Raw genomic sequence first — 12,334 nt, 5'->3', positions numbered from 1 at the left:
ATTCGGTGCAAGGAGTTCCTGGCCCACAGAGATCGTGTATGGGCTCTGGAGACCAGAGTGGCTGAGCTGGAGGAGCTAAGGGAGACAGAGAGGTACATAGACGAGATTTTCTGGGACACAGTAGAATGGTCCCATCCTTGGTCTGACAGCCTCTGTGCTGTTGAGGAGGATGAAAGTTTCAGGGAAGGAAAATATCCAACTGGAACAGAGGGAAATGATCCCATAGTTGGTACACTCCTTCCAGATGATGTTGTGATATCCTCTCGCTAATACTTCAGTCACTTGAATAGCATTACGCTGGTAGCAGCAACTTCCAAGTAGGAGTTAAACATAGTTTTTTTTGTGAGATTGGTTGATACGTAAAAAAAATAAAACAAGGAGAATATTCAGACACATTCCCATTTTGCAGTGTGCAAACTGCAGCACCTCATAATAACATGACTCCAAAGAACGGTGTGTGTGATTGCGAAATATAACTCTCTTTAAGAAGTCAGAAAATAAAACATCAACTGCACAGAAAAAATATAAAATAAAGATTCTGTACATATCAAATATCTTTGTATTTGTCTGTTATTAAGCACATAAGATTTTAATATTTCCTTTTTAATCTAGTTATCGCACACTTCTGTGTATGTTTTCATTTCTTTCTGTTAATCTATTACTAGGCTGACATACTCTGTATAGGTACACACACACATAGAATAACATAATCGTATACTGTATTTCGACACAGTAGTCACTCATTTTTTTCTTACCTTTGCCATGTTAGCCAGAGCTTAGCTGCGAGATCACAATACTCTGGAAGGTTCAACAGTCCTTTTTATAGACAACACAGTGCTGGCTCCACATGAATTGGACAAAAGGGAATTTTTTGTCCAGTAAAGAGAATTCCTCATTCTTTTTTCCCTCATCATCAACATTATTCGTTGCAAAGAAGTGTTATGGCCTTTTGTTTACTGGGTGCCAAGTGCATTGTTACTGTAAATGACAAAGGGATCAGGTTAATGTGTATGTCAGTCAATATTGCCATTATTTCACTGATGGGAACATGTTCAAGAGAAAATGCTGGTAAACTGCTGCTGCAGGATTGTTTCATAACCTTTATTCTCAATCTCTTGTTGTTCCCTGAGACAAAGACTTTTTAAAATTTCCATGGGTCCTCTGACATTGAAAAGCAGCCCTGATATTATGCTAATAAAATGCCCATTGACTTCAATAGGATTTGGATATTGGGGGAAAAATGTTTTTCCTTAGATTTTGTGGGCTATATTGTATTTATGGTGGTAAATTATTCACACTTAAAAAAAACCTGTGTGTAGTAATGGATGCTTAAATCAACTGGATATTCACAACTGAGAGTGAACATTTAAACACTTGAAGTTCCGCAGGCAGGGGGAGTGTAGAAGTTCAAGAATAAATACCACTCACCTAGAACAGCAAAGAGACTTTATCTGCCACTGGATAGAAAATAGTCCCATTTATTCTAACCTTTTAAGAGCTCATATATATTACCACAGAAATGTAGCACTTTGTATATAGTTTTCTGTGCACAGAAAAAGTTGGTCCCAGTTGAGCACAGAATTTCCTGGTAGGTTTTCACTGTGCATGTTTGTGTTTCATAAGAACATAAGAACGGCTGTACCGGGTCAGACCAAAGGTCCATCTAGCCCAGTATCCTGTCTTCCGACAGTGGCCAATGCCAGGTGTCCCAGAGGGAATGAACAGAACAGGGAACATCAACTGACCCATCCCCTGTTGCCCATTCCCAGCTTCTGGCAAACAGACTAGGGACACCATCCCTAAACTGGCTTGGTTGGGATTGGTCACATGGTTTGATTCTGGTTGTTTGATTGGCATCATACACCATTATTATTACTCCTTTTCCATCTTTGTAAAGTGGTGGCACTTAAAGATGTGCAGGGCGATCAGCAGAAGCCACTTTGGCAGTTTCTCAGCGGGACAGGCTGGAGTTAAGATGTTCCGTGAGCGAGTTTAAAAAATTCCATCCTGCACTGGGATCCACTGGCAAGGACACCGGTTCCCATTCCATGTCCCACTGAAGTTAATGGGACTCAGGGGGCTGTGTCACCAAGTCTGTGTTCTGTGCTTTTCCATTCAGACTAGTGATTATACCTGCTAGCGTTAATATAACTGGACTGATACCAAGTTCTTGAGAACCCATAAGCTACCAGGTGTATTTAGTTACTTGCTCTTTGAAAGGGAAATACAGGCAGCTCAGGGCCAGAGCTGCCCTATTATTCCAGGCTGTCTCACTGACCCTGTGGCACATATGGTAATTTCCTTTAATATCCTGGACACACCGGACTGAATTAAGGTTAAGTATTTTACGTATTATTGTGAGGTTGAATGTAATGCTTTGAGGCGGGAGATGTGACTAATGTAAACCCTGGGAAGTGTTACGTGCTTCAAAGCCTATTTAAAACAATGTGTCGGACAACCCAAGTTAAGTGAGGTTCTTAGGAAATCCCTGGGGAGAGGTGAATACAAATTACCTTCTCTGGCTATGCAAAGACACAGCCTTCTGAAGCTTCACTTGAAGGAAGGAACCATTGTCTGGCTGCCTACCTATCCAAGCTGTATAAAGGAGTGACTCACAGATGCCTGGGGGGGTATTTGTTCTGAGCTAACAGCTGTTCTGAACTTGTGATCACAGAGAAACCCCTTGGTGGGGTTTGAAGGATGGATCGCCTGCCAGAGCCCTTGTTGGAAATGGGGTGATCACTTATTGGCATAAGTGTAGGTTCTTTTCTCTGTAAGGCTTTCAACTTAAGAACAGATGTGCTTGCTCAGATAGGGCTGTGTGGTAGTGCATATCTATGGGCAGTTATGGTTGCTGAGGCAGTCTGACTTGCTGGGGAACTCACAGAGTAGGCAAAGAACTGTGCAGCCTGGAAAAACATCTATCAGAAGGGAGAGAGACACCCGTGTCTACCCAAGAGAGGGGATGGTTGAAGAGCTAGGAGCCTAGAGTGGCTGCTCTTGCTGGACCAGAAGGGAGAAATACAGGCGCAATTGCACTGAGCTGCAACAGTCCCTTTTTTTTCTCCCTTTCCCTCCACTCAGACCATAAACCTTCAGTTGGGCCTACACATATTCTTATCACTTATGGTACAAGAGCATTCTCATCCACAGCTGCTGCTGCATGGGATGCTCCTCTTGCATCTTTCCACCTCACATACTTGCTCTCTCATTTCAAATCCCACCTAAAACCGACGTGTTCTCATTTGCCAATGCCTTGTCATTGCTTTCTCCTTGTCCTATCTTCTTTTGAACTCTACATTCACATTATGTCCCGTAACTGTAATGCAGTTTCAGAGACGGGGCCAGATCCTCAGCTCATGTATGCTGGCATAGCTCCAGTGATTTCACCAGTGTACCGCAGCTGAGCACCAAGCCACCAGTCTGCATGTGAAGATTGGTCTACAAAATAAATGGTTTTACATGTTTCTTAGTGGAACTGTAGTCCTGACTCCATCCAGTGGTATTGGAGCACCAAGACCTTGCAGGTCCTCCCCCAGCCAAGTAGTTGCAGTTCGTCAATGTACTTATCTGGGCAAAGGTTTGCAGGCTTGCGCCTTTATTGCCTAACATCTGGAGTTTCTGAAGAAGAGCTGAAGATTTGAAAAATGGTATGTGCTCTATTGTCTTATCTGGGATCACATTTCCTTTGTGAAATCTCCCTGTTCCTAGGAAAGCAGCAAAGAATCCTGTGGCACCTTATAGACTAACAGATGTTTAGTCTATAAGGTGCCACAGGATTCTTTGCTGCTTTTACAGATCCAGACTAACACGGCTACCCTCTGATACCTGTTCCTAGGGTTTCACTGCTTATGCAATGGAGCAGGAATGTGCTTCTGCATGCCTGGAACTTTGTGGCTTGCCCCTTGGAGGGCTAGAGACCTGGGGCCAGCCAGCCCTAGTTACTCAGGAAGCACACCTGAGCAGGGACCAGCTGATTCACCTGCAGGAAGCTACCAAGAGAGTATTCCCAGGGAGAGCAGAGGCTGCTGAGTGTGAGGAGGGTCTAGCAGAGAAACCTGGAACCTGAGGAGTGAGGTGTGGACAGGAAAGGCGTGGGAGTGACCTGGTAAGGTGGTAAGTGGATGGACGCAAGAACTTCATTTTTAATGTGTGTTAATTTCATAACCCTGAGCCCAAGCAGGGGTGTGAATGAACACACGGGGTTGTGAGTTACTAAAGAGACCCCTTGGAGTGGGAAATGGAAGCAGGGGGCTGCTTGCAGGGTTGCCATGAGGCTTTGTGGGACATGGCCCCCGGATGACAGTGCAGATTCATTTAAATTCATAAGCCAGTTTAGGTTCTGGGTGTGTTTCCTTTCTGCACATATTTGACGTCAACTTCGGCTAGCAAAATTATTTTTGGAAAAGTACATTGTGTGTTCAAAAAACTCTGAATTGTTGTTGTAAGAGGGTCAGCAGCCTCCTGAGCGCCCCTCATGGCCAGAGGTCGCTTGGTAGCACCTGGCCTCAATTTCCTCTTTGTCAGATCCCCTTAAGAACTCTGCCCAGTCACTCGGCCAATCACAGCCCTTCTTGAGGTCTGGGGGTTTTCTTAATTAACACACAGTTCCCAAAACAAACGCAAAAAAAATCTTCTACCCAGCCTTAAGCTGGGCGCAGTCCTTCCTGCCTTAGGCACAGTCCTATCCTGCCCTCGGGGCCTTCGCCCAAAGGAAAAACAAAACTTTCAGCTGGATCTTCCCAGCCCCCAGTCCCTTCCTCAGGAACCGCTGCAGAAGCCCCTCTCTCCCTGTGGCTTCACTTGGCAGTTCTTTTTCTAGCTCAGCCCTTTCTGAATTTGGCCTCTAACTCTTTGTAGCCTTGATGCAGCCCTGTCCCTTAACAGGCTCAACTAGGAGTGTCTGCTATTTTTATTTTATTTATTGGTCTTATTTTAATCACATTCCAGATGAATATCATGTACGCCCCACAGAATGTGTCCTCTGGGAAGCAAGAAAAAGGTTAACTTCTTCTGTGTCATATTGCAGGTATCTGCCAGGGAGCAGGGTAAAGTCAGCTATGCAAGTGAGTGGGGAATCGGCATGTTAACCTTAGGAGCAAGACACAAGATCTAAATGAATTTAGATAGACCCCAACAGGTTCTGGGTGGGTCTATCCCACTAGTCAGGAAGTATCCGCGCCCTATGGGATTCCATTCATCCTGATGGCATTCCTGGAGCTGAGGTTAGTGTGGCAGTTGAGTGCTTCAGATCCTGGTAGGGATGATATGCAATGGGACAAAACATGTAAATGATGCTGGTGGCCATTAGGCACATATTATAAATTGAATAGTACAACAAATGGGTCATGATCTGTTAGGACTCTGGGGACCTGGTGTTCCACTACATTACCCTGCTTTCATACCAGCATTAAGTCCACTGATGTCATGATACTCCAGTGATGAGGGGAGAATCACACTGAAGACAAATCACATAAGTAATAAATTTGGCCTTCTGTCTACTATGATATTGAAGACTCAGTTTTCAACAGACAGAGCCTTAGGTAGCTACATTATGAACTTGTACATCTGCAATGGTACACACGTGTGTCATAATAGTCAACTGAGTAACTATACATACAAACAAATACTTGGCTGCCCAAGGACCTGCTGGTGCATGCTGCGCCACACTCTGTGCAACACAATATTGGTGCAGTAAGGTCCACAGTTTTTGGACTGAGGTACTCAGTCTCTACCTGCCAAATGATTGCTCTACAAAGTCAGTGTATGTGTTCTGGGATTGGCGGGCTACTTCTGATGACAGGCAAGGAAGAGCTGCGTTATTTTTATTCTAATTGAGGATTTCAGGATCACCAAACACTTTGGGTCAGACTGTGGGTGAGCTCAGTTAATTGTTACATGCAAAATAACATTAAAAATTGCTACAAAGTTTGGGGCCAGATTTTCAGCAGGTCAAAACTGAGCAAATGTCCATGCATTTGTACATACCCGCTTTGCACACACAATCATGCTATGTATGTGTGCACAGTTGTAGAACTTTTTGCACACACAAATATACCTAAGCAATAAGAATATCTGTGCCACAATGTCATACCACTCAGTCTAGTGCTGGGTAATAAAACATATTTATATTTTTGTACACACACACACCCCCTTTCTTTCCTACTGTGGCTACCTCATTCTCATTCCCCAAATCAAGACTTTTTCAGTCTCTCCTTTAAACAAACCATAAACCTCACATGTACAGGTCTCGGAAGGAGAAGCATGTCCCTAAAGAGAGGAGAATACTGAAGATTAAATGTGCTGTGTAAATCTGAAAGAATTTTACCCCAAACTTATTTTCAGAGCGAGAGCCTGACTGTCTATTTCCGATACCGACTCTCTGCACTCTTTGCAGTTACATGCGAACTCTTCAAGGATCTCAATGCATTTACAAACATGAATGAGTACAGCCCATCAACACTCTTCATGGAGCTGAGAATTACTGTTGATGGAGAAACCAAACTCAGAGTACTCCGCTTGCCCTTGGTCACAGGGACAGTCTATGACACATTTGGGGAGAGAACCAGAACTCCTAATGCCCTCTCCTGTTGGTTAATCACATACAAACCTTCTGCTCTGGGCCCCAGAAGTGCACCCAAGACAGCAAATAACACCCATAGTTTTACTGGCTTACAGCAAGGAATATTGTTTTTGGTAGGCCCAAACAAAACAAAAACAAAAACTACTTTGGTCTCTTCATGATCCTCAATCATCGCTGTACAGATCAGGGAAGTCGACTTTGTATTTGAATTAGTAAATTTCATGCTAATTTTGCAAGACTGGTTTAGTAAATGCCCAAACACCCTCTGTTATATTTGGCATTTATATAATACAATTACTATAGATGCACAATACTCTACAGCTCTAAACAAGGAAAACTAGAAATCCCATCCCTTATCGCTCTGGGATGAGTAGTTGATATAACATCTCTCTGTTCTGGCTGGATACAAGAACGAGGGCTGGATTTGCATCAGCTGATCAAAAGGTACCCTGGTCTGGCCAATGGCAGACACAACCTCATTCTTCACTGTACTGAGATGCATGGCATTTATTCTTTGAACTTCTCTACCTAGCTTGTATATGTTTTATATGTTCATTGTTATCAGTGAAAGGGTGAGAAGTGAATCAGTCATTAATGGCATGTTAGCGACAAACTTACAATCCATGGATACAAGAAACTTTGAACATTGTCGGTGAAGAAATGTGTGTTAAGTCCTATAGCAGTGCAGAATTTGTATGTTTTCCTCAGGTTTTATTTGAATATCTGTTATGTGTCTTTTTAAAAAAAGAAACACAAAAAGCCACCAGCTAAGGCCCTAATTCAGCAAAGCACTTAAACACATCTTTGAGTGCTTTCAGCATGTGATTAACCCCATCGATATGCAGTAAAGTTCTGCATGGGTGTGGTGTATAAGGGATTGTGTGGTATCCCTTTTCAATACTTTGTGAGCCCTCCAGTGGTCCTCACTATCCTTCTTTGGAAGCCATAAGAAGAACCCTTCCAGAGTAGCAGTGTATATATGGAGCTATGTCTACATGTTGGTGTATAGCTATAAACATGGTTATCTGTACCCCACTGTACTCATATGGTCCCTTCATATTACATACGTTGTATAGGGAGCACAAGATGCAACAACATGATTAAGTGCTCTGCTGAATCAGGCCTTAAATGAATGATGGTGAGCATTAAAATGTAGCGTAAGTTTTATAGTGTTGTTGTAATTTACTGTTCCTTATAAATTATACACAGCATGCTGCGGGGCTGAGGTGACTGCTATATGCAGACATAATTACATTAATTATAACTCATTTGCAATAGAATTTTCTCAGTCAGAGCAGGGATAATGTGCTGTTACTAATCCAGAATGGCACACTTCTTTCTTTCTGTAATGACTGCCTGGCTATTGAGGATCTGGGCCAGATCCTCAACTGGTATAGATTGGCATGGCTCCATTGAAACCAGTGGAATTATGCTGATTGAAACCATCTATGGATCTGGTTAAGAACATCAGAACGGCCATACTGGGTCAAACCAAAGGTCCATCTAGCCCAGCATCCTGTCTTCCGACGGTGGCCAATGCCAGGTGCTTCAGAGGGAATGAACAGAACAGGTAATCATCAAGTGATCCATCCCCTGTAGCTCATTCCCAGCTTCTGGCAAACAGGGATACCAAGCAAACTTAAATCAGACTCTATGGCTTGGTGCCTCTTTTAATTCAAATTTACTTAAAATAGTCTAGCAAACCTGACATCGAAAAAGGAATTTGGAGTTTGTCAATGGTGTATTTAAAACACCATCTTTAGTGTAAATCCACCATCCACCATAAAGAGCCAACTGTGGCATTCACAGCACCCCAGTCAAGGAACCTTCTGTACTCCCCACGTTTCAGCAAGTATTGTCATCGCCCTCTGAAGTTCGGCAGCTCATACAAGATCCAAGAGCCACCCAGAACATTGAGGGAGTGGATCTCAGGACGATAGATGCAATCCTGAACTGAGGGACAATCATCTGTGAGCTCCAACGTTTGGCCTTGAAGGTCATCTCTTTCAAAGAGCTGGATCTTGTGGGAGCCGGTGTTCTGAGATAGCAAAGGGACCACAGAGAAGGAAAGACTGAAATACCTCTAACTTTTGAAAGCCAGACAGATCTTCTACTGATTCAATCTGTCTGCTATTAAAGAAACATACACAGAGAGATATTACTTTTTCATATCTGTTTGCCGAGAGAAAGGTGGCATTGTGGTTTAAGTACTAGACTGGGATGGGGAAAAATGTGGGTTCAGCTCTCACCACTATCAGCGTCTTCCTATGACCTTGGGCAAGCCACTTGCATTCTGTGCCACACTTTTGGAAGTGTAAAATGTAGGTGATATGACCTTGCTCCCAGCCTCTGTCAGTTTTTTCTGTTTCCATGGTGAGCCCTTTAGGGCAGTTTGTCTCTTATTATGTCTGTATAGAACCTAGCATAGGCACCAACTCCGTGGGTACTCTGGGGCTGGAGTACCCACAGAAAAAAAATATTGGGTGCTCAGCAACCACCGGCAGCCCCATGGATCAGCTCCTCCCCTGACTCCCCAGCCCTTTCTCCTGCTGGTGGGCCCCACCAATCAGCTCCTAATCCTCCCTCCCAGAGCTCCCACCTGCCATGATCAGCTGTTCAGGGGTGTGCAGGAGGTTTTGGGAGGAGGAGGAGGAGCCCCTGAATGGAGTCACCCACTTTCAGAAGTCAGGATATTCTCCCCTTTTTAAGAAAGTACTGTTGTCCCAAGTAATTGGGGCACCCATATAAGTCATCTCCCTGCCGTTTTCTACCTGGCTGAAATTACTTTGTTTGAAGTAGGGTTGCAGATCCAGGTAATCAGTGCTACATTTGTAATAATGGCCCAGGAAGCTCCTGTCTTGGTAGAAGACAAGCCACAGTGTAAATGTTTATAAAACCTCACCCAAATGCACGCATTAGATCATAATATTGGCATATCTGGGCTTGCATGCCTGCTGCTCTGCTTATCTTTCCCATTTTCACTAGCTTGTAGAGGTGACAGCTCGGAGCCATGAACAAATACAGAGATATCTTTTATCTACAGCAGATCTAATGCTGCAACTGCAAGAATAACACAAAAGGGGCATTTTCTGATGAGTAAGGGGATTTCTTGTTTTCTCTTTATCATGAGGAATGGCATTTACTTCATGCAGCATATCACATTCATCATCTTTGCTACATTTGTGTTATTCTTGGTGCCTTGAGTGCTAATGAACTGTTCATTATATACCTTGAAATCAATGGCAGCAGAGTGTAAATTGATGTATGACGATCAACACCAGCTGAGGATCTAGCCCAGTATGTTAAACAGACACTTATCTTCCTTAGATAAAATTGTCCTCAGCTGTATTTGCCAGTGAGATCGAACAGCATATTTACCCCATATGTGCATTTCATCCCATCTACCTGCCACTGTTGAACTTAGCCCACAGACTTCCATGGAGTTACACTTATTTTACACCACGTATAAATTTGAGCCGTGATCAATCACTATGCCGCTTTCATGAAAACAAACTGTTTCTTACTCTTTTTGTTATAAAGAGATGACAAAATATTAAATCAGTTACTGTAGGAAAATGACTGATGCCCTAAAGGCATGCAAAACAAACAACATCCGATGTGTCTCATAATACATGCTGCAATACTACTCTACATATTGGAACATATCCTGACTCCACAAGACAGTAACAGAAAGGAATTTCTGTCAGTGTATCATGTACCATAGCTCAGCTATGTGGGGGAGGGAAGGAGAGAGGAATATAGATATGAAAAGACATATTCCAGTAGACTTTGCACTGACCTCACACTGGAGGGTTACATGTTTCCCTGCACCTTCTGAAAAGTTCACCATTTATTGGGCTGTTTGTGCTATCAACATAGCTACTTTAAATATTTGAGCACTTGAACCTGCTGGGTCTTATCTGACATTTTGCTTTGACTTCAAATTATGGGTTACTTGCTAATACTGAAACTCAGCAGCGTTGGTCCTGGCAAACTCCCTTCTTTTGAATTTTCTTACAAATTGCTCTGCTTCGGTTTTGAATTCAGAGCATCAACTGATCACCAGCTGCAGCCAGGAAGACACTTTCTTCCCTAGAAGAACACAATCAGTACATCATGGGGAAATACATCATTTCCCGAATGGTCCCTGTGGCATACAGGACTGGATGGGCCATTGGGCTTGTTCTCTTATGACAATGTCTATTCCCAAAATCTAAAACCTTTAAAACAAACCACTGCGCACCTAACTGGGGGTGCAAATCAATGCATGCAGACTTTCATATTTCCAAGAGACAATGCTTAGAAGCAAAGAAACTGGCACACTTAGAAATGAGAACACAAAACTGAGCTTGTGTGTACAGCTGGAGAAATCTGTTCAGGCATGTAAGGGTATTCACCTAGTCACCTAACTTGGCATGCAAACTTAATTGGATGTCTTGGTGATTTATTTAAAAGCTCTCTTTGCAATGATTTAGTCTCCAGTTCCAATGGACCAAATGACTATTTTTGGCACAAGAGGGTGAATAGAAGTGCACCCACACTCCTTCACTCAGAAGGGCATTAGCCAGACGGGGTGAGCTTTGAATGTTGTAGATAGAGGGAAAGCTGAGGAAAGAGAAGAAAGGGCTGTCACCCCATTGCTGTCTGAGGCCTTTCTACCTCCTTTTCCTTCTCTGCCTGCTCCCCTTCATAGCAGGCCTTGTGGTTCCTCTATTGGTTGCAGCTGTGGGTACCTCCCTCCATGATTGGCAGCTCTGGAAGCTGTATGGGGTTGGGATCAAGCTGCTTGCTTGTAGACAGGAGAGGGTCTTCTCCCCTCTGCGTCTGTGTGCAGTATGGGGTTTTGTAGACCTCACTGCAGTCTTGTTACCACAGTATCTGTCAGGATCTCCCAATCTTCAATGTGTTTATATTTACAACACACCTGTGAGGTAGGGAAATGCTATTATACCCATTTTAAAGATAGCCTTTCCCTGACTCAGGTCTCTAAATGACTGGCAAAAGGTCATACAGAAAATCTGGGGTGAAAGAAGAAACTGAACCCTGGTCTACCTAGTCCAAGACTGGCACCCTAACCACTAGAACATCTTTTCTCTCAGCAATTATTGAATCAACACAACCTGTTTTCTAGGGGCAAACAATTATGCCCCATGAGAATTCCTGTCCACAAAGTAGTCACCTTCTGGGATACTAGAAAAAAGAGAACCCTAAGGGTCTGAGTAAGAATCAAGCACTCCTGTGTTCCATTTCCAGCTCCAACATAGTCTTGGGTAAGTCACTTAAGCACATTTTTTCTGGTGCTGTAGCCAAATCTCCTTTATAGGGATGAGGTAAGAGCTAAAACCAGAAATTCTGGAGCATGCTTGTGCTCAGATTTTTGTGGGATGTTATTTCACCTTGAGCCATTGGAATGCCACACACTTCTCAAAGTTCTTAGCCACTTGGCAGAAGGCCGGTGTTTTTCAGTGTATCAAACCCTGCACTCCTACTGTCAGTCACTGTAGGATCAGCCAATTTGTGATGAGCTCTAATTGAAATATACAGACTGCTTCCTAAGCTTCTCTTTCCCCCAGACCTTTTAAAGGAAGTAGCTAATATTGTGACTCATAGAATCATAAGACTGGAAGGGACTCGAGAGGTCATCTAGGCTATTCCCCTGCACTCATGGCAGGACTAAGTATTATCTAGACTCCAGGATTTTAGCTTTTGGCCAAACCTTTGCTTACAGATCTCAAAGAGAGTTAGATAACC

General features: G+C 43.3%; 1 pseudogene; it reads right to left on the bottom strand.

Moving 5' to 3' along the window:
- Positions 1-8,342: 8,342 nt before the first annotated feature.
- LOC127030105 (gamma-crystallin B-like) lies at positions 8,343-9,453 on the bottom strand (annotated as a pseudogene).
- Between the last annotated feature and the right edge of the window lie 2,881 nt (positions 9,454-12,334).

The sequence above is a fragment of the Gopherus flavomarginatus genome, chromosome 10 (assembly GCF_025201925.1).
Source record: "Gopherus flavomarginatus isolate rGopFla2 chromosome 10, rGopFla2.mat.asm, whole genome shotgun sequence".
NCBI classification, from domain to species: Eukaryota; Metazoa; Chordata; order Testudines; family Testudinidae; genus Gopherus; species Gopherus flavomarginatus.
Note: the sequence above shows the minus strand (reverse complement) of the source record. Positions and strands in the feature narration are given on the sequence as shown.